Genomic DNA, 27341 nt, shown 5'->3' with positions numbered 1-27341 from the left:
GACTGGCGATTCTGGTGTGTTTGTGTGTGTCCTGCGGTGGGTTGGTACCCTGCCCAGGATTAGTTCCTGCCTTGTGCCCTGTGTTGGCTGGGATTGGCTCCAGCAGACCCCCATGACCCTGTGTTCGATTTCAGCGGGTTGGGAAATGGATGGATGGATACTTCAATTGCTTCACAGTAATTCAATATGAATGAAACTGCACGATATGCAAGCAGCTCTGAAATGGTATGCAACGAAATACAGAAAAAATGGAAAACAGTAGTCCTTAAAAAAATAGCAGCTGAAACCGTGTCTCATAGTACTCCAACTGGAGAATTCACTCCCGTCTCGTCCACCCTAACACATTCTCCTCTTCCATGTCTACTGCCTGCTCCAAACTGAGTCTCCCTCTGCTTATATAAATGTCTGACATAACCTCACCCTCTCATACCCCACCTCTTTCGGTTGATTCATGCCAGAACATGCATCACAACTGAGGGATTCTTGTGAAAACTGACTTCTTAAGAGGTTACTACTCTCTGTCACCCCTCCATCCCCAACAAGAGGTTTGCACAGTGTGCGTCTCTCTCTCTGGTCCAATTTGCTAAACAAAATGATTAATAAAACTAAAAATAATGTACCATCATGTTAATATTGGTTCTAGAAACTGTCAGACAAATACAATGACAAACGAACTGGAATGTTAATTATCAAAAATTAAAACTTATCTGACATTTAATTTCAGTGTTTACTAATATTAATCAATATGGAATGCTATTGTATCAGAGTTGTCAATGTTCAGGAATCTTCATCCTTCTTTAAAAAATAACAGGGAGAAGCAGAACTCTGCAGCCAAGACTCAGACTCCGCTTTCACACTGACTAATTTTGCTCTTTGTTTTGACCTGAAGTAGTATGTAACCTATGAAAACTTCTTTTGGTAATTGAGTAATATGGTGAGATTTTTAAAAATCCAGCACCCCCCAACTGCACGGTGCACTGAAACAAGCAGAAATTGGTTGTCTGGTGTCTGTTCAACTGCAAGTTTGTCATCTGTCCTCCACAATAAAGCTGGCGATCTGTTCCTTTAATCTGACGAAGGAAACGAATGCAGGATGACTGAAAATATCACTGCTTGCTTGCTGTGTTAGTGTGTGTACTGATGTGACAACTCCCCTTTGAATAAAATGCACGCGCCTGTTCCATCATTATAACAACAAAACTGATTTTCTTTGAATCCTGGACTCCCCTCCTTCTCTCCTATGCATGTCTGTGACCCACAAATCACAATATATAATTCTGTATTTGTTAACATATTGAATTAATAAGCAACTTTTTATTCCATATCAAGCCACACTACTGTTACTCTATTAAAAATAATTTTAAAGAACATGTCTTAAACAAGAAAAATGAAAAGATACACAACAAACTAACTATCAGTAATCACTTATTACCATTCCAAAATGCAGTATTAGTGATGGAGGAATTCAAGAAACACATTTAGTCGTTTGTGCCCATTATAAATTCTGCACTTTAACAATTTAAGACTGAACTAACTGTGGTATTTCTAGACATTCCATTTCTGGAGGGGGTATGGCAAGAAAAAGGTTGAAATCCCTGGCCTAGCAATATCACACATTTGATCACATATCAATGGTCTAGAACTGTCTATTATCCAAAATCATGTAGTTTGACTACTGTCATAAAATCATAAACACACTCGGGACGCACGTGTTGTACAACTCCATGTTCTTCCTTAACATTGCGTAATAAAGCCAAGATCAAGTACGGATGCTGAGAAGTTACATATTCATGATCTTGCTCTGCTTCCCAAGTTGGATTTATAATGGGAGGGAGAGTTGTGTGGCAATCAGAGAGTACATCGCTTTGGGGCCATAGGACAGAGCAGATCAATCTATTAGGCGACTGTCAAGGGCGACGCCATCTGAGGGGCGTGCTCCGGACAAGTTCGTCGATCTCTGATGATACCGACTGGGCGATCTTATCCGCTGGTCGTGGCATTGAGTGCACACGCTTCGTACACCAAAATGGGGCGCTGCTAGAAGTATGTGTTATATTTACAAAGGGGCGCGTGCTACGGCCACCGAGAGGGGCATACACCACCCCCTCTCACGCTGCCAAGTTCACCGAATACCCGTTATGGACAACCAGGGGAGGACGTCCATCCACCCCGCCAAGTACTCCAAAAGGCTTAAGATTAAAAGTCTGGGAACCCTTGGATTTGCTAATATAACTACGCACCCTCTGAAACCTCCTAACCAGACTAAAGAAGTCAACAAATCTAAAGTGTCGCACTTCCTTCAACCACTGAATTAAATGGGTTGGAGAATTTTATTTTGCGGCAAGCTAATTATTCCAAAAAGTACCTCCAAGTTAGAGGGGCGACAACCGGAATTAAATAACCAATTAAAATTAAGAACTGACCTCCTGTGGAGAAATCGTTGTACGCGAAATCTGCGGCCCCTAAAGTTACAGAACTTCCAAAGTGGGGTAACCGCGGCCGTAAACCCAACCTTTACTGTAGATTGGCCCCAACAGCAAACACCATTAAATGATGCAATGACATCATTACCTTTTAGTTTAGATTTGGACACTCAGATAAACGAAAAACGCACGTCAACCCCTTTTCCAAAAACGTCAGAGAAATCAACAAACGTTTACTGATTAATTCAGCGCGCAGCCCCTCAATAAAGTATCATACGGCGCCCTTCAGGGAGGGTTTCGAAGAGCTGCACGTTTTTGCACGATAAAACAGACGCATCAACGTTCGGAGGTATCCATTAACTTTCCAAAATAATAGTAATGCACTAAACGAAAAAACTCCCGCTGAATATTACACGGCTGTCTGGGAAGACTGACACAAACGGGGTAATTTTGTAATATTTTATTCTGGGATTAATAATTAAGCTGGCGCTCGCACTTCGCTCCCAAGCACAGTTGCATCGCCGAGACTCCATGTCTCCCCATCTTTCTAAGCCTGCCGAGGGGCAAAAACAGAATGCAAAAGTGCGCCACCATCATTTCCTCCACAGCCCATTACTGCAGACACGACATGGTTCTCCTGCTGGGATTCCTAATGGGTCAAGGAGCGAGTCTGCACGTAACCACGAGAAACAAGCGTCTGGAATAGAAGTAACAAGCGACAAAGATTGTGACAATCTTACCTGACTGATCTCGCCTTAAAGGCAGCACGCTTCTCGTTGCAATTAAACTCCGATGAGACTTCTTTCCAAGATAATCGACTGCTTTAATTCGAAAACAAAGAAAGAACAAAAAAACCCACCAACAAGCAAAGCAACAGCCTCAGCTCCCCGCCTCTTTTCTCCGCTGCTTCCGCAGTTTTTCAAGGTATTTGAATCAGTCAAGCAGAGCGCCTCTCTGAGCCACGGAGTGCGCGAATTGTTCTACAGTGCTCCCTAGTGTCCACTCACGGTATCTCAATGTGTTTCGCACAGTTTATCCAATTTCCTCGAGTTGGATCCTTGCTAATAACACATATTATTTTCGTCTTTTGACTTTTCGTCAGTGCCATTTTTATTCCCAAAATGCAGTCCACATTACTCTGCAAGACTATGTACCACTTTCCACACACCCTCCCTTCCCACTCACCTTCCATTTACACTTTTTTGTATACCAAATGGCAGTGTCGCTGTCCTCATGCACTAGCTACAACGACTTCCACTCACGTTTTTTACCAATCTCACAGCCACCTAGGACTGGCCGTCACACTGGTGAAGAAAGAACTACAGAAATTTAAAAGCTACCGGACCTGATAATGTTAATCCTAAGGTACTGAAAGTGTGTGTTGGGCAACTGTGTGTAGTTTTTGCATCTGAATCAGATCCTACAAAGTATATTAAACGTCTTGTGTAGCACAGATCCTCAATATAGTGCAGCTGAAGGTCTTAAATAACCATTGGCTGGTGGCTCTAACCTCAGACATTATGAAGACCCCAATATTGGCTGACTTGCAGCCCCTTGTCAGAACAGCACTGGGAGTCTCTGCAGTTTCAGTACCAGTACCAGTACTAGATGGGGTGGATGAAGCTGTCATCTGTTTTCTGAAACAAGCTTACTCTTCATCTGGAAAAACAGAGTAGCAGGGTGAGGATATATATATACTGTATATATATTGTGGCAGTAGAGGTCTTTGTCTACCTCTTGAACCCTCAGGTACCACTCTAGACACCAGTTAAAAGTCCAAGATTCTTTATTATAATAATAACGTGCACAAAGCACTCTCCACACCACACTTCTCATATACTACAACAATAAACTCTCTTCAAAACCAATCCTCCTCGCCCAGACACTTGCCACCCTACCTCCCAGCTCAGCTCAATGTCTGGGCTTTCCCCGGAGTCCTTTATACCCCCTGACCCGGAAGTGGTTCCTGTTCAAACCCCACAAGTCTTTATTCCTTCCGGGTCAGGGTAATTTGTCCTTTTCTTCACCCCGGGAGCACGTCGTTCCTTCCTGTCACGTGACCGTGACGTACTCCCAGGTTATAGGGCACATAAGAGCCCACGAGCCCCCCTACAGTGACTCCCGGCGGCCCCCAAGGTATCCAGCAGGGCTGTGTATAAACACTACATAGTCCATGAGGCCCTGCTGGAACTCGGGGCACGATCATGCTGTCAGGAGAGCTCCTCCTGGTGGTCTGGTGGTGAGGGCCGGAATGGGAAACCGGCAATCCACCACAATATATATATATATATATATATATATATATATATATATATATATATATATATATATATATAGTAACAGATAGGGGGTGCTCTTGCTCCCTTGAACACTCGGACAACACATACTGACACCAGATAAAAGTCCAATATGACTTTATTTTATAATAATAATGTGCACCAAGCACCCTCCACTCCACTATATTCATAAATCACTACAATACTCAATACAATAAACAATCCTCCCCTCTCCCAGACGCGTTGCTACCCTTCCACCCAGCTCAGCACAACTCTGGGATCTCCCACAGTCCTTTATATAGTCCGTGACCCGGAAGTGCTTCTGAACCTGCAGTCCATGTGACTTCCTAGCACTTCCTGGTCAGATCAAAAGTCTTCTTTTCATCCCGGAAGTACGTCATCCCTCCTGTCGCTGTGACTAAGACGTACTTCCGGGTTATAGGGCACGTAATAGTCCTTGGGCCTCCCTGCAGCATACTCTAGGGGCCCCTGTGGTATCCAGCAGGTCTGTGGATGAAAACTCCATGGTCCATAATTCCTTGCTGGTATTCAGGGCACCTCCATGCTGCATGGAGATCTCCACCTGGCAGCCTGGGGATATTGGCCTGGGATGAACGGCCTGCCATATATGACAATATATACAGTTAGGTCCATAAATATTTGGACAGAGACAACTTTTTCTAATTTTGGTTCTGTACATTACCACAATGATTTTTAAATGAAACAACTCAGATGCAGTTGAAGTGCAGACTTTCAGCTTTAATTCAGTGGGGTGAACAAAACTATTGCATAAAGATAGGAGGCAACTAAAGCATTTTTTAACACAATCCCTTCATTTCAGGGGCTTAAAAGTAATTGGACAAATTAAATAACTGGAAATAAAATGTTCATTTCTAATACTTGGTTGAAAACCCTTTGCTGGCAATGACAGCCTGAAGTCTTGATCTCATGGACATCACCAGATGCTGGGTTTCCTCCTTTTTAATGCTCTGCCAGGCCTTTACTGCAATGGCTTTCAGTTGCTGTTTGTTTGTGGGCCTTTCTGTCCCAAGTTTAGTCTTCAACAAGTGAAATGCATGCTCAATTGGGTTAAGATCAGGTGACTGACTTGGCCATTCAAAAATTTTCCACTTCTTTGCTTTAATAAACTCCTGGGTTGCTTTGGCTGTATGTTTTGGGTCATTGTCCATCTGTATCATGAAACGCCGCCCAATCAATTTCACTGCATTTAGCTGGATTTGAGCAGACAGTATGTCTCTGAACACCTCAGAATTCATTCAGCTGCTTCTGTCCTGTGTCACATCATCAATAAACACTAGTGTCCCAGTGCCACTGGCAGCCACGCACGCCCAAGTGGTATGCTTTGGATAATGAGCTGTTCCACGCCTTCTCCATACTTTTTTCTTGCCATCATTCTGGTAGAGGTTGATCTTGGTCTCATCTGTCCAAAGAATGTTTTTCCAGAACTGTGCTGGCTTTTTTAGATGTTCTTTAGCAAAGTCCAATCTAGCCTTTCTATTCTTGAGGCTTATGAGTGGTTTGCACCTTGCAATGCACCCTCTGTATTTACTTTCATGCAGTCTTCTCTTTATGGTAGACTTGGATATCGATACGCCTACCCCCTGGAGAGTGTTGTTCACTTGGTTGGCTGTTGTGAAGGGGTTTCTCTTCACCATGGAAATGATTCTGCGATCGTCCACCACTGTTGTCTTCCGTGGACGTCCAGGTCTTTTTGTGTTGCTGAGTTCACCAGTGCTTGCCTTCTTTCTCAGTATGTACCAAACTGTAGATTTTGCCACTCGTAATATTGTAGCAATTTCTCGGATGGGTTTTTTCTGTTTTCGCAGCTTAAGGATGGCTTCTTTCACCTGCATGGAGAGCTCCTTTGACTGTATGTTGTCTGTTCACAGCAAAATCTTCCACATGCAAGCACCACACCTCAAATCAACTCCAGGCCTTTTATCTGCTTAATTGTTAATGACATAATGACTGACTTGCCCACACCAATTACTTTTGAGCCCCTGAAATGAAGGGATTGTGTTCAAAAAATGCTTTAGTTGCCTCACATTTTTATGCAATCGTTTTGTTCACCCCACTGAATTAAAGCTGAAAGTCTGCACTTCAACTGCATCTGAGTTGTTTCATTTAAAATTCATTGTGTTAATGTACAGAACCAAAATTAGAATAAAGTTGTCCCTGTCCAAATATTTATGGACCTAACTGTATATAGGGGATATGGTAGATTCAACACCATACATACATACTGTACATACTGGTAGAGCACAGCTTGTGCGGCTTAAGAGCTGTGTGTTGGACGCGGTCATGAGTAGCACAGGGGTTCCACTCCAAACTGTACTGACTCCCTTTCTGTTTACCATGTACACTGCAGACTTTAGATAAAACATTAAATCAGTTCATCTGCAGAATTTTCTGATGGCATAGCCATTGTTTGGTTTTTCAGTGGTGGGAAGAAGAATGAATGCAGGACACTGGTGAAGAACTTTGTTACATGATACAAACCGAACCACCTGCAGCTCAACATCTCATGTCATTTTTGTCATTTTGTCATTTTTTTTAATCTGCCCTGTAGTTGGTTCTGAAGCTGCTCATTTGCAGAATGAATATCAGCTTGTACTGTTGGTGACTCATGTCCACATAGCCCTCCCTTCGAAGACAATGTCCACAGAAATCACCTTTAGCTCTTTGCAATGGAATAGTGAGGTGGTGTCTGTTTCCACAGCAGTCGTGTGCTCAGTGATAAAGACGCATCAGAAGAAGTCTTCCTTTTCCTCCTTCAGATGTTTTCAGATGTAGGTAATTTCAAACCCTCATTAATCCATCAAGATTGCTGTATACTATGTTATGAAAGCCTGCAATGTACACTTTAATCACATCTGAATTGTCCATCCATCCATCCATTTTCCAACCCGCTGAATCCGAACACAGGGTCACGGGGGTCGGCTGGAGCCAATCCCAGCCAACACAGGGCACAAGGCAGGAACCAATCCCGGGCAGGGTGCCAACCCACCGCAGGACACACACAAACACACCCGCACACCAAGAACACACTAGGGCCAATTTAGAATCGCCAATCCACCTAACCGCATGTCTTTGGACTGTGGGAGGAAACCGGAGCGCCCGGAGGAAACCCACGCAGACACGGGGAGAACATGCAAACTCCACGCAGGGAGGACCCGGGAAGCGAACCCAGGTCCCCAGGTCTCCCAACTGCGAGGCAGCAGCGCTACCCACTGCGCCACCGTGCCGCCCCCATCTGAATTGTTTGATTTGTAATTTTAAACTGTGGAGAAGAGGTGTAAATCAAGGAAAAATGTGTCTTTGTCCCAAATATTATGGAAGGCACTATATATACTTAAGTATTATTGTGAACATATGCATAAGTGAATCCTGGGATAAACTCGTACCCTGCCTGAGTGTGGAGTTCACCATGCTCCGGACTTTGTCTGAATATGTTTAAGCCCTCTGCCACTCTGGACTGAATTCAGCAAATCTGAGAGTTTCATAGTTTACGTTATGTGGACAATTTACTGGCCAAATGGCTCTTCCTTCAAATTTAGTATAACAGAAATGCTACCCTAAAACTACATGGAATTTATATGGCGCACAGAATGTGAAGTACATTTCTGTCTCCTTTATCCCTCAATGACCTGGGGGTTTTCTTCTTGAAGAACTGTGCAATATCCCACTATGTACAGTTCAGGATTACCAAGAAGGACTGAAGATGTTCTGAATATAAAGGATGGCCCTGGAGATTAATCACGTCTGAATTGTTTGATTTGTAAATTTAAAATGTGAAGCAGAGGGGTAAATCAAGTGCCCCAAACGTCTTATATTTACATTGGATATAAAAAGTCTAAACATCCTTGCCAAAATGCAGGTTTTGTTTGATTAAAAAATGAAACCAAGAGAAATCCTGTCAGAACTTATTCCACCTTTATTGCAAACATGCAATTTATATAAAGAAGGTGTAAACAAATCAGAAACTGTTTAGTGAAAAAAGAAAAAAATCATACATATACATTTTTTACACAAAGTAATTTTCTGTAATTTGATTTCATAAATAGAATGTCTATCAAATTTTACATTTTGTCCATGCACATGCCTTGAGCCTTCTAGGTTTTAACATTTATTAATTTTCTTTTAGACTTTTTATTTTCTTAATTTTCTTCTAGCTTTAAACATTTTAGCCCTCATGGAATTATTTTTTTATGTGGAAAAAATTATTTAAGATACCAAGCCACTCCCTATTTTAAAATATCAAAGGGGTTGAGAAGGGTCTAACAGACAGTTCAGGAATTCCAGATAGGAGGCGCTGCATGGTATAATAAGCTGAACAAGGAGTTAGCCTGAGAGTCTCCAATAACTGCGGTTTTTAATAAATGCGAAGACAGTAAAACACAACCCCATCTTTTCTTATTTACGTTATAATTTTTTAACGATTTATATCTTTTCTTTACCAATAAGTACTGTAACACCACAGCATTATTTACACGCTTCCTTTCTTACATTCCAAAAGTATTCAAACCGTAACGATTTTTTTTTGTTTTGTTTTTTCGAAAAACAATCTTTCATCGGTAATGGTATACTTTTCGACAGACGGACTGAGACATTCGTGTATGGTATTTTCCTATCACCGCGACTTATCTGATGAATTCGTGCTTTCTTTCTCTCTCATTACCTATTTGCTATTTTTTCATCCCGTTTTTATTACGATATTCACCAAGCCTACACATTACCGTGTGAGTAAAGTCGCTTTAGCAATCGATCACCGTGTGTCATCTTTCATTATGACTTGCTCTGTGTCTATCCAGGTGAAGTACTACTTGAAATCGGTGCTTCTTGTTCTTGTGTTTGTGGAATTTAGAAACGGCTTTACTGGCTCAGTGGCCCCAGCTTTGGAAATTGACTAACATGTACCCCGCAGTAAACGTGACGTCACAAGACTGAGGCAAATCGAAACCAGAGCCTCGCAGTTTGCGGTTCTCGCTAAGGGACAAAGCTGCTCTCTCACAGGCCGGGAGTCCAATCCATGTGGTTTGTGGCGGAAGCTGGGTAGTAAACAATGTGCGGTTTCAGCTTCCCATTTGTTTAATAAACCATTTGTAAAATGTAATGGGCCGGGGCGGAGCCTATCCCTTGCAGACAGCACAAAGCACGAATGAACGCGGGTCTGTTTGAAGGCACACTCCCGTTCACGACGAAGCACGGGGGTGCAGAACGGGGTGGCTGCAGCGGCCCCGGCCTCTGCCGTAAACAAACCCAACTGCTCTTTTGTGCTTGTTGGAAAAAAACTCCAGCGACTCAGCCAATTGTATTTATTTATTTATTTTAAAAGCAAAGATGTTACACTTTAGGTAATCAAAGTCTAAAAACAATACAACAATAGTAACAGTACAATAACTAAAAATATGCTGTACTGATAATAGATGACATGACAATTACACCACTAGACTTGAGCCGACTTAAATAACATTAAAACAATATAAGGAATAATGAAAGGATATGTTAAACTGGCTGTTAGAAATGCCAGTTACGTAAAGTCTTTTTTATTTTTAAAAGATTTAAGAGGCTCAATGAAATGTTGAAATTCACAACAAAAGAATTTAATGGTAGAATGGTATGTCCAAACTTGCATTTGTCTAGATAAAAACTTTCCATAAGAATCATTAAATGTCTTAGTACCTTATTGATTTCAATGTGGAATTAAAGTAATTAATATGATCTTTTCCTAGTGTTACATTACAATGAGCTATTTAATTGTAAAAATAGCTACATTTCACCAACATTTGTTACAATATGTGCCAGTATGCAATAAATACATCACACATAATAATAATAACAATAATAATAATAATTCTTTATAATTATATAGCCCATCACATTTTCTGAGTTTCAGCTGCAAAAAGAGTAATCTTCAATTTCAAGTATTAATAAGGTGAAAGTGAACTTCACAAACCTCATTTGAAATACAGAATTTGTAGGGCAACACACAGGTCTTATGGCTAAGAATATCAGAGAAAAATTATCTTCACGGAAAACACTCTGAAAAATCAAGATGCTTAAGTGGTTCTTCAGTGTGAGGCCATAGGGGACCTATTTTTGGTCCCCAAAAGAATAATTCACATGAAGCAGAAAGAACCATTTATTTAGATCCATAACAGATTCCAATAATAGAGGGAAACAAATTTGTAAAATGCCAATGGGTTTGTGATTTTAAAGGCCTCTCACTGCATGCAGTCACACAGGCTATGTTCAGCTTGCTTAAATCTGTTAGAATCGTAGGTTGCCTATTATAGTGTAGCACAGGACGGGGTGCCAGAATGGATCTATTGCTCTTCACACGGCCCTTTAAAGTGTCTTGCCACCCTTAAAAGGACTGCTCACCACTGTGACTTTGTGACTTGCTGCACTAGTTGGAATTCTGTCATTTTGCAGGCTTGTCATCTTTATAGGTTCCCCTGCAGCTGGTTCTGAAGCTGCTCATTTGCATAATGGACTACCAGCTCATGTTGTGGGCAACTCATCACTGGCTCATGCAACTGATCAGTGATGTCACAAAAACAATTAAAGATTACTAGTTTGTCTTAATATTCAAAGAACCCTTCACAGAATGTGACACAATGGTTGCACAACAGAGGCCCTCGATTATATTCCTGGAGGTCCATAGTTGGTGCAGATATTCACTTCAACCCTTAATTAGAACCCATTTATTTACTACTAAAGCAGTACATGTTTTAGGCTTAATTTTAGTTATTTTGCATATTGCGAAGGGCGCTCAGCAGGCTCCTATCAATTATGGAGAATCCACTGCATCCACTAAATAATGTCATCTCCAGACAGAAGAGCAGCTTCAGCGACAGACTGCTGTCACTGTCCTGCTCCACAGACAGATTGAGGAGATCGTTCCTCCCCCAAACTATGCGACTCTTTAATTCCACCAGGGGGGGTAAACGTTAATATTTAACATTATACATAGTTATTGTCTGTTTTTCACCTGCATTGTTATCATTCTTTAATTTAATATTATTTATTGTATCAGTATGCTGCTGCTGAAGAATGTGAATTTCCCATTGGGATTAATAAAGTATCTATCTATCTATCTATCTATCTATCTATCTATCTATCTATCTATCTATCTATCTATCTATCTATCTATCTATCTATCTATCTATCTATCTATCTATTACAAATCAGATCCCTTAATTGTCTATTTTAGTTTTTAGCAGCTGCATTTAAGTTTTAATTGTTGTCTGTTTTCTTAACCAGACATAATGAAATGCAGATAACCAATAAACCAGCAGCTCTCCAGTTAATGTGCTTCCTTTTAAAGCTGTGCATATACACTATGAAGCATTTGTGTTAAAAATGTTTAGGAATCTCTAGCTTCATTTGCACAGAGCATTCAATTATTCAACTTAAATATTTTATCAAGAATATCTGTCTTGTGGGCGGCACGGTGGCGCAGTGGGTAGCGCTGCCCAGGATTGGTTCCTGCCTTGTGCCCTGTGTTGGCTGGGATTGGCTCCAGCAGACCCCCGTAACCCTGTGTTCGGATTCAGCGGGTTGGAAAATGGATGGATGGATATCTGTCTTGTTTAAAATTGTCCAAAATGTTTCCAGAGCAAGAGCCAACCTGAGAATGTTGCAGTTGAGCTCCAGCCTCCATGGGCCACAAGTTCTGGGCGTGCACCAAATTAACATAATTTTGGACCAAAATCTTTGCATCACTATCAGACAGCCTTGGTGTCACAATCCCTGCTAACCCATTAACAGCTGTGTTTGATGGACTCTCAGATGGGCTTAAAGTGGAGATGGACAAACAAACTGCAATTACCTTTACTTCACTATTAGCACATAGACTTATTTTGCTCAAATGGAAGAATCCTAACCCACCTCTTTTAAGTCAGTGGGTAACTGATAATATATTGTATTTGAAATTGGAAGAAATCAAATTTTCACTTAGAGGATCTGTTCAAAACTTTTTTTAAAACCTGGCAGGATCTAATCAATAACATTTTAGAATAAGCACTTTTACTGGGGAGAAAGACTCCTTTCTCTCCTTACTACTCTCAAAAGTTTTACTCTGACTGTTGGGCTTCTTCTGTTTCTCATGGGTGGGGATTGATTTGAATTTAGTTGTGTTAAGTTTGACTTGATTGTATGGAATGCTGCATATACAGTATTTAATAAATTCAATAAAAGACAAAAAAAAAGTTTAGGAATAAATGAGGGGGGAATTGGAAGGGCCATTAAGTTTAAAGCTGTTCTGGTCCACATAACACATGGGTAATGTTCTCTGAGAAGGAAACTTGACAGTGTAATTTAAATTTCTCTTGGGTGAATGAAAGCGCTAACAAGCCAAATAGTTAAATGCCAGGTTTCATTATCAGTAAAAGGACTGTCGTCTAATTAGGAGTCTAGTTGGAAGGAAAACCTGCAGCCACAGTGGCCCTCCAGGACCGTAATTGAGGATCCCTGTTGTACAAGAAACCACACAACCCATTAAAGTGCTATTGTAGCTAAGTGTAATCTGTCACTTGTAATTTTATTTTGTTTTAGTTGTGAACTTCCTCAAATTCATTATTCTTGTAAATAATTAGTAGTATACCAAGCGTACAGTATGTTATAGTTAATTATAATTAATTTTACGCCTCACAACCTGCATCCACCGTGTTTCTTGGCTCAGCTGCTAGAAGCACAGTGAATGCTTTTAGGGGTAGGTGACATTTTCAGCTCTCCCCAAGCTTTTTCTGATTTTTATTTTATTTTATATTATTTGGAAATGTTCAAGTGTATTTTAAGTCACATGTATCTTTCCCAAGTTCTTACATGTAGTTTTTGTATGTTTACTTTTCAAAATTAAGAAAAAGTTTTTTTTTTTTTTTTAGCGTGGTGAACAGCATGTTAATGTAATTCGGTGCTGTGTACAGTATGACCATATGTATATTTTGGGTTTGAAATTTTATTCTAGATTTAATTTTATTTATTTTGTATTAATAGTTTTCTTTACAATAATTTGTAATTGATTTGATTTATTATTTAATAGGCATAAGGGAGAAGCTGTTTGTGTGACACCCTTTTCTTTTTTTCCTTTTGTTTCTGGAAAGAAAAATAAAAAACTTCTGTTTCACTCCTACGTGCCTCTGACTTAACTGTCCTTGATACAATGCGAGGAAAGCCAGATTCCAGTCAGCTACACTATTTTAGAACCATTATTTTTAAGACTGCACTTTCTTTTTTCTGGGCAGCACAGTAGTACTGTGGTGGTGCTGCTGCCTTGCAGTAAGGAGACCGCATGGTTTGCATCCTGGGTCCTCCCTGCATGGAAATTGCATATTTTCACTGTGCCTGCATGGGTTTCCTCCCACTGTCCAAAGACGTTGTCACACACGTGCGACTAGGAGGCAGCTAAAGGGCTTAAGTAACAGTAATACTACATCAGACCGGGTTGGCTGAGTGTGCTGTCTGTCTCTCTCAGTCTCTTGCAGACCACTCCCAGGAAATCTTGCCAGGTTTCGGCACCTTTGATGACATCACTTCCAGCCCCGGTGCATCTGATGATGTCACTTCCGGTCCCAGGAGACATCACTTCCGGTTCCGGCATAGATGACATCATGTCCTCTGCTAGCCCTTAAAAACCGCCATCTTACCTCCACATATTCAGTTCTATTTTGGACGCAGTCTTGTAAACAACTCATTCTTTACAAACCTGGGTCTGGACAGAGCAGGTTAGAAAATGACTTGACATGACTTTCTTACAACATCCATAATACATTTGCTAATACACTTATGACTCAATATATAACACCATCAACAGCAGTCTACATCTCTCTAGTAAAGAACTACATATGGCTTTTCATTAAATTTAACAAATTTGGAGATAATGCTCTCACTCGGTTATAATGAGTTGATGGGAAAAGGTTTTCCTTTTAAAATGTTTTTCTTAGACAATAACTGAGGTTGGTCAAAAAGAACAGCAAATAAATGAGATAGCACCTTCTTCCAATGATGTAAAGGATTTTTTGACAGTTTTTAATATTCATTCATCTAAAATTATTTATGGGGAGAACTGCGTACAAAATATAGTTTCCCATGCCAAAAATGCTAGTTGATGGAATTAATAAATCGAATTGGCAGTTTACTAAGAGATTGGTTAGTTGCAAAGAAATGTAATCCCCCAACATTTTTTTATTATGTGGGAAGAAGGACCAACACTGCCACCCAAATTAGCCTGTTAACCTTTCTCTTATTCAACTAGGGGGCTCCGCCCCCTGCTCGCTTCGCTCGTCAACCCCTGGTGTTGGGAATGACAAAGAGCGTGATGTATGAATGAGATATAGAATAGTGTGACGGTGTAGATGATGCAAATAGAAAGCAAACAATAAAGTGTGTGGCACAGTGTAAAGGTTTATTTGAAAATGTCTTTGTACACGCCGTTTAAGTGTAAAAGGTAATTCCAGCTCAGAACTTGTAAGGTCATTTAAGATGGTTATTGTTGTGATCAGAGTCAAGTTTGTCAGAGCTTAGAAAGAGTTGTGTCTCTCCAGGAAGTAATGGAATGACTTGGGTATTTATGTTTTCCACATTAATATTTTTTGGACATAATATAGTGCGTTGTGTTAAAAGGGGCATTTGGTCTAATGAGATTGCTGTTCCAAATCTCTCTGTAACTAAGTCGTCGCAGATAAAGGCTTGAGGAATTGTAATAATATGTGGCTGAAGTCCATCTGTATTGGTGAGTGTACCATCTCTCAGTTGTAATAAGCAATTGTTATGATCTGGTTCTGGACATCGTATCTTTTTTACTAACTGTATCTTTTGAAAGCAATGCCAATTGTCTGCGTATTTTAAGGTGCACTGAACAATAGCTGAGTGCATGGCATCTGGAAGAATAGCTAATCACTGTCTAAAATCTCCTCCTCATAAAAGTACCTTTCCTCCAAATCGAATATTATTATTCATAAACGTTTGTAGAAGTTTATGAATGGTGTTGAGTAAGTCACTTCATGCCATTGAACATTCATCAATAAACAACATTTTTTCAAGACAGATGTCACGTGCAGTGCCACCGTTAATGTTCATAGTGGATACCGATTTGTAGGATCTAATGTAGTTGATAAAGATTTCACTTTCAGGTACATCGTCAGTTATAAGCTTCTGTAGATATTCAGTATATGAATGTAAAGAAGGCAGTCTAATTTGACCCTTTTGACAACAACGTGTAAATGTATAACTTGTATTGCCAGTTGTTTCTTCAGGGAAGTGAACTGAATGACAATGATTGCAAATGACATTCATTAATCCGAATGAATTTTCCTGGTGTATGTTTTGCTTGTGCCGTTTGAGAGGCGCGTTGTTGCATGTGTAGTATTTGGGACGTGTTGTTTTGGAGCTGTAATCGATTTGCCTGTGCTGTGTGAGAAGCCCATTGTAGCCTTCGCTGCCATTAACGTATGTCTGAGACGGGAGGTGTTTCGTTTTGAATCCGTGCCTGTTGCGATGCAGCACTTTGATTGATAGTTTGCGTCATGTGGATCTAGGATGTAGATTTGTGCATATTTGCGTTGTTGATTTGTTTCAGGGTGCACTGTTCCAATGCGATGCAGTATTTGTGCACATATGCGAAAGCAGTATGGGCCATTGCCTTTTGGTGGCCTGATATTTACTCCGGTAGATGCAACAGCAAATGAACTATTGTAGGATCTAATGCAGTTCATAAAGTTTTTACTTTTAGGTACATCGTTAGTTAGAAGCTTTAGTTGAGCTTTGCGTTTTTGGAGTCGAGACATTTTTTCTTTTAGAAATATGGATAAGTAATAAGGAGTATTGCACTCACTGTTAATATGGAGCCTTTTCTGCGGTTGAACGGTTAATAGTGCCTTATTGTAATGAGATCCACCTATGCTGCATAGCCGTCTATTTCGTTGTTTCTTTCGTGTTCGTGTGTTTGTTCCTGTTATCATTTCCTTTTCGTTTTGTACCCGTGACCGTGTATTCATGACTTGTTTCTTTCTCAGCATGCGAAATATGGATAAGTAATAAGGAGGATCGCAGTCACTGTTAATATGTTTCCTTTTCTGCAGTTGAACGGTTAATAGTGCTTTATTGTAAGGAGATCCACCAATGCTGACACCTATGCTGTCTAGTGTGAAGGTGTTGACGTTCACTTTAGAATATGTGGCTTTGGGTGTCACTTCTTATGGATGTGTGTGTGTGGGGGGGGGTGAGGATTGTTGTCGCGCGAGCGTCTTCTTTCTTTTTGTGTTCCTGTGTCTTGTTGAATCCCCCTCTTGGTGTGTGTCCCGTCCGGTGCCTGTAGGGGGGGGGGGGGGTGCCTTGCTGTTGTGCGCGAGCCTCTTTTTTTTTTTTTTTTTTTTTTTGGGTCTAGTTTCGTGTGCAATGTGTTTCGTGCTTTGCTTGCGTTTGAATACTTTTTTATGTGCCTTTTCCTTTTTTCGGTGCTCTTTGCGCCTCATTTCTCCATTTTTCCTGTGCTCACTCCTTTTTTCTGTGGTCTTGTCCGCCTCTCTCGCCCTCTTTTGTCCGCCTTTCTCGGCTCCTCAGCCGACTCTCGCGGACTCTTTTTGCGCCTGCGCAGTACGTCTTTTTGCAGCTACGGCCCATTGCCGGATGTGCCTGCGTCCATCATCCGGTTTAGCATTCTCGGTTAGTAATATGGATAATATCAAAGACCATACCTTACCATTTACTAAGCCCACTTAACCCTAAACAGGGCAGTGTGGGTGTGGAGCCTAACACTGCAAACATGTGGCACAAGGCAGGAACATTCCAGGGACAGGGTGACAGTCCATCGCAGGGTAACATACACACACACACACATGCACGGGCCAATTTAGCGTTTCCCAACGTACTAACCTGCATGTCTTTGAACTGTGGCAGGAAACCGAAGCACTGGGATGAAACCCACGTAGAAACAGGGAGGTCATACACAGTCCTCTCTGAGATGTCCCGTGAAGCGAACTCTTGTCTCCACCCTGTGGGACAGCAGTGCTACCACAGCAAAATCACACAGCTGTTTGAGATAATTGATTTACAAAGTATATCCTGCATATATATATATATATATATATATATATATATATATATATATATATATATATATATATATATATATATATATGGAAAAAACACTTTGGAAGACACATAGAGTGTCTCAGCTTAAGAGAGATTGCTGGAAGGCTCGGCATAAATGGAGAAAGACTCAATTAAAAGTCTGTTATAAAGCACTAAAGATTTATTTAAAGGAATACAGCATTGTCTTGAGTGGCAGTTCTTTTTCTCGGAAACAATAAGAGAAAATACAGGAAATTTAAGAGCATGGGTGCAAATAAGGGGGTGCAGAGGGTGGGTTGTATGGGTTCTTGCCCATAAAGAACCTTGCTGTAAAAATGGCCCCGTCATTTAGATGAGACTTACAACTGAGATCCTGATTCTCTGTGGTCATTAAAGATTCCTGTGCATCCTTTGTAAAGTGTAAGTTGTATCCCGATGTCCAGGCTAAACTGTCCTCTACGGCCTGATCATTCTGTCCCACTAGTCATCCCCTGTCTCTAATTGCCTCTCTCTCTATCTCTTTTACCACTTCACTACTTAACAACTAATGTGTGGTGAGGGTACTGGTGCAAAACTAGCTGCTGTCTCATCGTCCAGGTGGATGCTGCACATTGGTGGTGGTTGAAGTGGATCTCCATTTTCAAAAGCACTTTGAGTAGTGAGAAAAGTGACAAATCAATGTAATGTAAATGTACGCAACTCATACTGTGCCTGGTTGCCATCCTTCCTGAAACAGCCCAATACGGGTCATGCTCATCAACCTCGCACATATGCAATCACAATGCTGCAGAACTTCATTGGCTGGTACAGCAGTCTCCCTCGTGACACATCGAGACTCCATCACCTCCATTCTAGAGTATCTGGTGGCACTATGCAGCTGATCAAGCAAGATTATGTGCAGCATTATAGTGTCTCTCTGCTGAATTCTGGGAGTCCTGGAAAGGGTGTATGGTGCCCGCATCCCAGCAGAGAGCTACTATCACCTGACTCATGAAATGATTTGATTGTTGCTACAATGAATAAAATAGGACACATGTAACACTTAGGGTTCAGCCAGTTACCTTATTAACAAACCAGCCATCACATACACATGTACCATTACATCTGCCAAAGCTAGTTTGCCTCAAAATAAATTAATCACAGGCTGACCCAGACTACAGATACATGATGTTTGTCAGTCTCATCTTGGCATCACATAAGACTTGTGCTTTATTGGAATGTAACAGTTTATGGTTAACAAAGACAGCTTCACTCTCGTTAGATGCCCTTATTGCAATATAAGTGCAGTAAAGTGCTCTGATTACATTAGGAGAATCGGACAAGGCTGCAGATTCCCCTTTAATGTTGGCAGAAACTTGTTATGTTTTAAGCATGTACACTCACACCATATAAAAACTGAACATAGCGCCTTGCAGGTCAGTTAATGGCTTCCAGCACAGAAAGCATGATGAAGTGAAGCTTGACTGAGATATTTCTGACCTGTTGGCCAGTTGCCTGAAAAGTGACAACATGTAGTTGATATGAACTGACAAAGTATAAAAATGTTTTTCACTGCAAATACGCAGCATTGGCCCTCTTATAGGTAATTAAAATACAGCCTGTGCCTCAGAGTCATCACTTTTTAGGTTTAGTATGTTTGTCACGTCAACACACATTATAATAACGATATAAATTATTATGCTGTCAAGTCATTATTTAACTATCCATCCATCCATCCAGTTTCCAACCCGCTGAATCTGAACACAGGGTCACGGGGGTCTGCTGGAGCCAATCACAGTCAACACAGGGCACAAGGCAGGAACCAATCCCAAGCAGGGTACCAACCCACCGCAGATTATTTAACTATTTGGGTGCATTTCCCTCCTTGAGCAAGCTTGTCGTCATTTCCCAGTTTCTCTGAAATGTTGGGTATGGATGGATCAGAGTTATCGTAAATATAAACACGTTCTCTCATCAAGTTTCATTTTACTAATTCTAACGTTTCCATGGAAAGCTGCGTAAGCATATTTCTAGCCTTTTTTGGTACATATACAAGTTTTATAAATCTGACCTTTAAATTAAACAATGTCAAAATTTTAAACAAATGAAAATCTTAGTAAATCTTAGTTTGTGCTTTACTGAGCAGCATAAACTGTATTTATAATAACAATATTACTGTAAACACAATCACTTTATAAATAATGCATCAAATGCATATGAATATTGGTTCTGTGGTCAATTTTAAAACATTTTTATTTTTACTGAAGGGTCATTATGTCTGTGCTTACAATGAAATGTGGAAATGCATCAACTGAGCAGAACTTAGTGAACATGTTGGTATAACCCATCATGTAAAACAGAAAAACTAATCATGTTAAAGGGGGACTTTATTCATTTTTGTTTATAAACAACAATTTTAAGCTGTTTCAAGACTGATACGATTTCTTTTTTTTAATTGCTTCCCCTGCCATTGAGAATACTCATTGAATATTGCCTGGATTACTTGAATCACATTTCAAAGCCTCAGTGTCTCACATAACATCACTAATGTCAGGACAAAACCAACGCCATGAAGTCCAAAGATGTCTGTAGGCCTCAAACTGTAGTGAGGCATAGATCAGGCCAAGATTATAAATCCACTTCTGAAGCTTTGAGTGATCCCAAGAGAATATAGTGGCTTCAATAATTGTAAAATGGAAGATGTTTGACACCAACAGGACTTTACCTTGAGTTGGCTGTCTGTGCAAATTAAGTATCCAGGCAATAAGGGAAGGAGAAACAAAAAACCCAATGATCACTCTAACAGAGTTTCAGAAATCCACTGCTGAGATGGGAGAACCTGTCAGAAAGACAACCATCTCAGCAGCACTCCATCAATCAGCCATTCATAGTAGTGTGGCTACTAAGCCACTCTTGCCAAACGGCATTTAAAGGACTGTGAGAGCATGAGGAAAAAGGTTCTCTGATCCAACGAGACACAAATTTAGCTCCTTGGGCAGAACTCCAAACACCGAGTCTGGTGAAGATTAAGCTCTGCTCATCACCTGCCTAATACCATCCCTATGGTGAAGCATGGTGAAGGCAGTATCAAGGTTTAATGGTCCTTCTCGGTTGCAGGGACAGGGACACTGGTCAGAATTGGCGGAATGATGAATGCAGCCAAATACAAAGAGGTATTTGCAGAAAATCTGCTCCAGAGTGCATATGACCTCAGACTGAGGCAACCGTTCACCTTTTAGCATGACAATGACATGAAGCATACAGCAAAGACAATGCTGGAGTGGCAGGTATCTGATTGTACTTGAATGGCCCAGCCAAAGCCCAGACTTAAACACCATTGAATATCTGTGGAGAGACCTGAAAATGGCAATTTACAGACACTTGCTATTCAGTCTAATGGAGCTTGAGAGGATTTTCCAGGAAGAATGGGATAAACTGTCCAAATCTAAGTATTGAATGCTTGTATTGACTTTCCAAGAAGACTTGAAGATATAGTTGCTGCCAAATGTGCTTCTACAAAGTACCAAATTAAGGACCTGAATTCTTACATAAATATATAGGGAACAGAAAAGGACAGCGACGCCTGACCCCTAATCACTAGTCTCCACTACATGTCTAGAATTACAGCAAAGAAATACTAGACTTTTAATTTCTACACGCGCTCTCCTGCCTTCTCCACTCTTTTTAGTATGGCTGCTCTGTTTGATTAAACCTGCAGAACAATTTAACTGATTAATTTTCATAACCATTTATGATGGTATCCAACATAAAAGATGCTACATAATAGTTGGCTGATGCAAAGCTATTCAAATGCTCTCATAATTTGTTTGGGAGAGAAATGTGAAAAAATATATTAGCAAGGAAGATGGATATGTTACATTTAATTAGCACTTGGCATGTTGTATCGAAAAAGCAAAAGGAAATGCAGAACCGGCTCCACCAGTTATAGCCAAGGGCGTCTTTCTAGTGACATTAAAGGATCTTGTTGTGTATATATAGTGGCAGGATGCTTCTCAGCTATTTTGACACACCCTCTTAAATGCAGGAGGATGAAATCAGGTGTCTGCTTCTTTTTAAGCACGTGAATATCTAGACGCACACACACACACACATACACACAGTCGGAGTGGGGGCAGGATCACATTATATTAAAGTATAAGTGTGGTATTTTTCAAGTTATTTTTTCACAAAGACAGTATTTGTGCATTTGCCATGCAAAACTGTGCTCTAAATTTAAGTGTTTCCTATAAAGTAAAAAAATATATATGTTACCTGCACTCGTGCTTTACAATGAAGGCTAATGGAGCATGGGGCACCACTGGAAAATAAAGGCTTAAAAGCTTAGAAATGAAGCAACAGAAGTTTTAAAAAATGAAAACATTCCTTCTGTGTTTCCAACGCATATTTCTGACAATTAATGTGATCTGGAAATACACATTTTAAAGTATATTCCTGGTACTATTTTTCTTATGGTAACCATACGTTTTCTAGTCGCTTGTGCGAATTCTAACACAAATATGGAAGTAAATAAAAACAAAACCAACCAGGTGGCATGAAAAATTTACTGTGATTCGGTCTTTCAAGTGGGAACCATGCCCTGTGAAAGATTAGAGCGGAAGTAGACAAGTGCTAAGGTGACGTGAACAGCTGGTCTTCTTTTAAAATGGCTGAATCTCATAATATTGTTTTTATTTATCAAAAGTGACAGTTTACAATGTTTGTGTAATTGTAAGACACCAATATTCTCCTCTGCTCTCCCGCCTTCTGACCACTTCTCCTCTCTTGACACCAGTACTGCCATAAACACCCTATTCTCGACTTTATACTCCTGTCTTGATAATGTTTGTCTTCTCTTCCAGGCCTGCATGCAAAAGCCCCTCTTGTCCCTGGCTTTCTAAAGCACTTCGCAATCAATGGACCAAGCTCAGAATGGCAGAAAGGAAATGGAGGAAGTCAAAGGGTCAGGCAGACCAGGATAAGTACCAATCCCTTCATACATCCTTGTCTTCTGCCACCATCAACGCTAAGGTAAGCTCCTACCAGAACAAAACTAACACCACCACTGACGCATGCTCTGTTTTCCATTCTTAGCTCCCTTCTTAACCTGTGCACCTCCTCCCCCAACCTCCTTGTCTACTGATAATTTTGCCCTTTTTTAAAGAACAGTAGGCTGCCATCAGCAGTCAGTTCTCACTCTCACTGCCTCCCATTATTCCTCCTCTCAAGCATCACTCAACATTCTCCTCATTCTCTCGAATCTCAGCCACTGATGTTTCTGACCTCCTCTCCAATCACCCCATTACCTGTCCACTTGACCCTTTTCCCTCACATATCCTTCAGGCCATCTCCCCCTCACTCATTTCTGCAATTAAACACATCATTAACACCTCACTCAGCTCAGGAACATTTTCTACCATTTTCAAACTCACTCTGATAGCCCCACTTCTCAAAAAACAACACTCAATCCATCCCAAGTTAACAATTAAAAGCCTATCTCTCTCCTTTCCTTTATTTCCAAAACACTTGGATGTGCTGCTTCTAACCAGGACTCTTTCTTCCTTGTACAGAATGGATTGATTAATACCAACTAGTCCGGCTTCAGGAGGAACCACTAGAATGAGATGGCTCTGTTGACTGTGGTCAACCAACTACCATTTGCTAGAGCTACTAACATGCCATCAGTCCAGATCCTTCTAGACTTCTCCTCTGCCTTTGACACAGTGAACCACAACATCCTTCTTTCTACCCTCTCTGACCCTGGTATCACTGGGACTGCTCTCAGATGGTTTGAGTCCTACATCTCAGGCAGATCTACAGTGTGTCCTGGTGAGGAGAGTTACCAAGGGTGCATCAGACATGCACAGGGGTGCCCCAAGGATTGGTGCTGGGTCCTCTACTTTTCTCTCTGTACACCACTTCCCTGGGCTCCATCATCCAATCCCATGATACACATCCGATGATACACAGCTGTACCTGTTGTTCCCTCCTAAGGACAACACAGTGTCAGCTAGTGTCTCTGCATGTCTTACTGATATCTCAACCAGGATGAAGGACCACCATCAACCACTCAACCTGGCAAAGACTGAGCTTCTTGAGATCCCGGCCAGCCAGTCTGTTCAACTCCCCATCTCTGTACAACTTGGCTCACTTTCGCTAACACCTGCCAAGTCCGTATGCAACCTTGGGGTAGTGGTTGATGAGCTGGCTTCTTCTGACCACATTTCTGCTGTTGTCATGCAGGTACACACTGTACAACATCTGCAAGATCAGTTATCTGTTGGAATATGCAACACAACTACTGGTCCAGGCTTTGGTCTTGTTGCAACTGGAGTACTGCAACTCACTTCTAGCAGGAGTACCCACATGTTCAATCAAGTTGCAGCAGATGATCTAGAATGCAGCAGCCTGTCTTGTATTTAATAATCCGAGATGGGCACATGTCACTCCTCTCTTCAGATCTCTACATTGGCTCCCTGTAGCAGCACGCGTTAAGTTAAAATTCCTGATGCTCGCCTACAGAGTAGTCAATGGGTCAGCACCTGCATATATGGAGACACTGGTGAAGTACTATACGCCTGCTCGCCACTCAGGTCTGCCAGTGAACAGTGTCTGGTGATGCTGCCTCCGCACGGTATCTCAATGCAGCCTCTTTTCCTGTGTAGTTCCTAGTTGGTGGAATGGGCTGACCACCTCCATCCGAAACGCTGACTCCCTCAATGTAATTAAGAGTCAATTCAAAACCCTTCTGATCTGTGAATATTTGTCTAATTGATTGAGATAAAAACCTTAGTGATCTTTTATATTGCTGGTTGATTTGTTGTTACCTTAAGTTTAATTGCTTTATTGATTGTTAAGGCATGATTGTAAATATAGTATTAGTTATTATATCTTTTCACTTTTGGCAATCAACATTTGCTATCTGTCCTGATACACTTGCTAAACAAACAGACCCTAGCCTAATGTTACTTGATTATGTTTACCTCTTTTGTAAGTCATTCGGGATAAAAACATATAACAAGTAAATAAATGTAAATGCAAATGTAGTTTTATAAGTAAATGTACACAACCTATCTAAGGAGTCGTGATGCTGCAGCAATTTAATGAAGTCAAGATATTGTGAAAGTAGATTTAACTTGTATAATTATTTTACTCCCATAGGGGGCATAAAGTCCTGAAGAATTGAAACAATAGATTTATAATCTAGCATGAAGACATGGATCAACCAGTCTCACTCTTAGACCTCTATTTGGACACTTAGCGTACCAGGAAGACATCTTGAACTCGGTGGGTAGCATATGTCTGCATGTGTCTTGGGTAACTGTGTGTCTGAAAACCTGCCTGATCCAGTTCAGGGTTGTGGACACTGGTGCTCATCCCAGCTATAATGGGTACAAGACAGGAAGCACCCAAGGATGGTCTATCACCGGGCACACTAACTCAAACTGGGCCAATTTAGAGTCATCTGTCACACTAACATGGACACGGTGAGGTCATGCAAACCTTACATAGACAGTGCACAGGTCCGAAATTGAAACCAGCACTACAAACACTAACTAAAATGCCAGCCTCAAAGAAGGTGCTATAGAAAATTGGCAAGAGAGTAATACAGACTATTTAAGAAAGCAGTTTAACAAGAGTTGTTCTTTGTGTAACAGCACAGGAATTTAGTTTATGAAATGCTTTAAATTTCCTTCATTTTATTTTATCTTCAATTTGTTGATTCTAAAGACATGGGGAGTCTCTCCACCATAGTGATACTCAAAGTGTTTAGGACTGAAGACATCTTTACTAAACTCAAATCTAACAGCAAACCACTCTTGAGTCTGACAATCAACTGTTAGAATAATTCTGTATTTCTCAAATATATTTTATGAAAGACATTTTTTTTCAGAAAAATGTTCAGATTCAAATCCAACAGTACCGTATTTGTGTTTGAGAGTGCTGGATTTCAGCCAGTCCCAGATTTTGGCCCTGATGACTGTTAGCTTGGAGACCACTTGACTCACACGTGAGGCCCTGAAACTTGACCTTTGATAGGGGCTTCTTCACAACCAGCAATGAGGTCTGGGTAACCACTCTTATCTTCTTCAGTAGGGTTGACAGGCCACCACAATTTTTTAAAATGTAACACTACATGTCAGTTTTTCATTAATCTTGTTGTACAGGATTATCTAACATGTCATATCTAACAGTGGAATGGCTGACTATGAGACAGTCCACCAGAGCTCCTACAACACTTTCTACCATCTACTGAGATGACTATTCCAGTGAGAAAGCCAGTCTGAAACATCAAATAAATTGTGAAAAGATAGCAGACTATAGCTATGCAGCAACCACTGTCTAAAGTACAGGAAAGGAAAGCCTGAAAGTTTTTAAGTGTGTTTAGGTCAAGATCCTTTTAAAAAAAAAAAAAAATCTCAAATCAATACTGGCAGTGCATTATAAAATGCACCAGTCAAATACTGATCAATCAATCCACATTACTAACCGAGAATGCTAAACCGGATGGACGCAGGGACATCCGGCAATGGGCCGTGGACGCAAAAGACGTACTGCGCAGGCGCCCCACAAACCCCCCCCCCCCCCGCAAGCAACGGGAACCGGATGGAATGCAACGTAAAATAAGAAATGAGGCGTCGCGCACAGAAAAAAGGAGTCAGACCACAGAAAAAAGGAGCACGAAACCCATTGCACACGAAACGGGACACACCCAAAGAGGAGGATTCAACAAGCCCCTAGCACACAAAAAAAAAGAAGCCGCAAGCACCACACAAAGCCCATTGGACACGAAACGGGACAGACTATGGACATAGCACACAAAACGTACACAAAAACGACGATTCAGACCCACGACCACAGTAACATAAATAACAAATGACACACAAAGCCCCATTTCTAAATGAACCGTCCGTATTAAACATACGTCATCTCAACACGTTCACACTATGCAGCTTACGTAGATCTCATTACAATGAGGCACTATTAACCGTTCAACCGCAGAAAAGGCTCCATATTAACAGTGAGTGCGATCCTCCTTATTACTTATCCATATTTCTCACGCTCAAGAACAAACAAGTCATGAATTCACGATCACGGGTACAAAACGATACCGCTCGGATAACGGGACCAAACACAATTCACACTATGCAGCATAGGTGGATCTCCTTACAATAAGGCACTATTAACCGTTCAACCGCAGAAAAGGCTCCATATTAACAGTGAGTGCGATCCTCCTTATTACTTATCCATATTTCTAGAAGAAAAAATGTCTCGGCTCCAAAAACGCAAAGCTCAACTAACACAGTTACAGAAACGAACCCAAATGGACAGACACACTGAACGTAGACGCATGCAGCGCGCGTCTCACGGTGCTGCATCGAAACAGGCACGGCTTCAAAACGAAACACCTCCCGTCTCAGACATACAGAAATGGCAGCGAGGGGACAAAATAAATAAACGCAGACGTCTACACCGTGCATCTGAAATGCCGGAAAACAAGCAGGCAAGGCTCCAAAAAGAGAAAGCTGAACTGACCGACATACAAAAACGGGCAAGGCTCAATACAAAC

At 40.9% G+C, this 27341-nt stretch overlaps 2 protein-coding genes and 1 long non-coding RNA gene across 15 annotated transcripts in view; 1 reads left to right on the top strand and 2 right to left on the bottom strand.

Annotated features, from left to right (window-relative positions):
• Positions 1 to 27341, bottom strand: part of plscr3b (phospholipid scramblase 3b) — a 482910-nt gene that overhangs the window by 131269 nt on the left and 324300 nt on the right. For 2 of the 5 annotated variants that reach the window (XM_051924894.1, XM_051924895.1), the window contains exon 1: positions 3164 to 3319. The exons of 1 other annotated variant lie outside the window; for it this stretch is intronic. The gene's annotated coding sequence lies outside the window, so the exon portion shown is untranslated. Of the gene's footprint in view, positions 1 to 3163; positions 3320 to 27341 lie in introns of those variants that run through there. 2 more of the 5 variants (XM_028798419.2, XM_028798420.2) reach the window with 1 other exon arrangement.
• Positions 1 to 27341, top strand: part of LOC114649013 (zona pellucida sperm-binding protein 3-like) — a 238557-nt gene that overhangs the window by 156842 nt on the left and 54374 nt on the right. The window lies entirely within an intron of this gene.
• Positions 1 to 27341, bottom strand: part of LOC127527164 (uncharacterized) — a 252499-nt gene that overhangs the window by 171829 nt on the left and 53329 nt on the right. The window lies entirely within an intron of this gene.

Source organism: Erpetoichthys calabaricus, chromosome 3 (genome assembly GCF_900747795.2).
Source record: "Erpetoichthys calabaricus chromosome 3, fErpCal1.3, whole genome shotgun sequence".
Lineage (NCBI taxonomy): Eukaryota > Metazoa > Chordata > Cladistia > Polypteriformes > Polypteridae > Erpetoichthys > Erpetoichthys calabaricus.
Note: the sequence above shows the minus strand (reverse complement) of the source record. Positions and strands in the feature narration are given on the sequence as shown.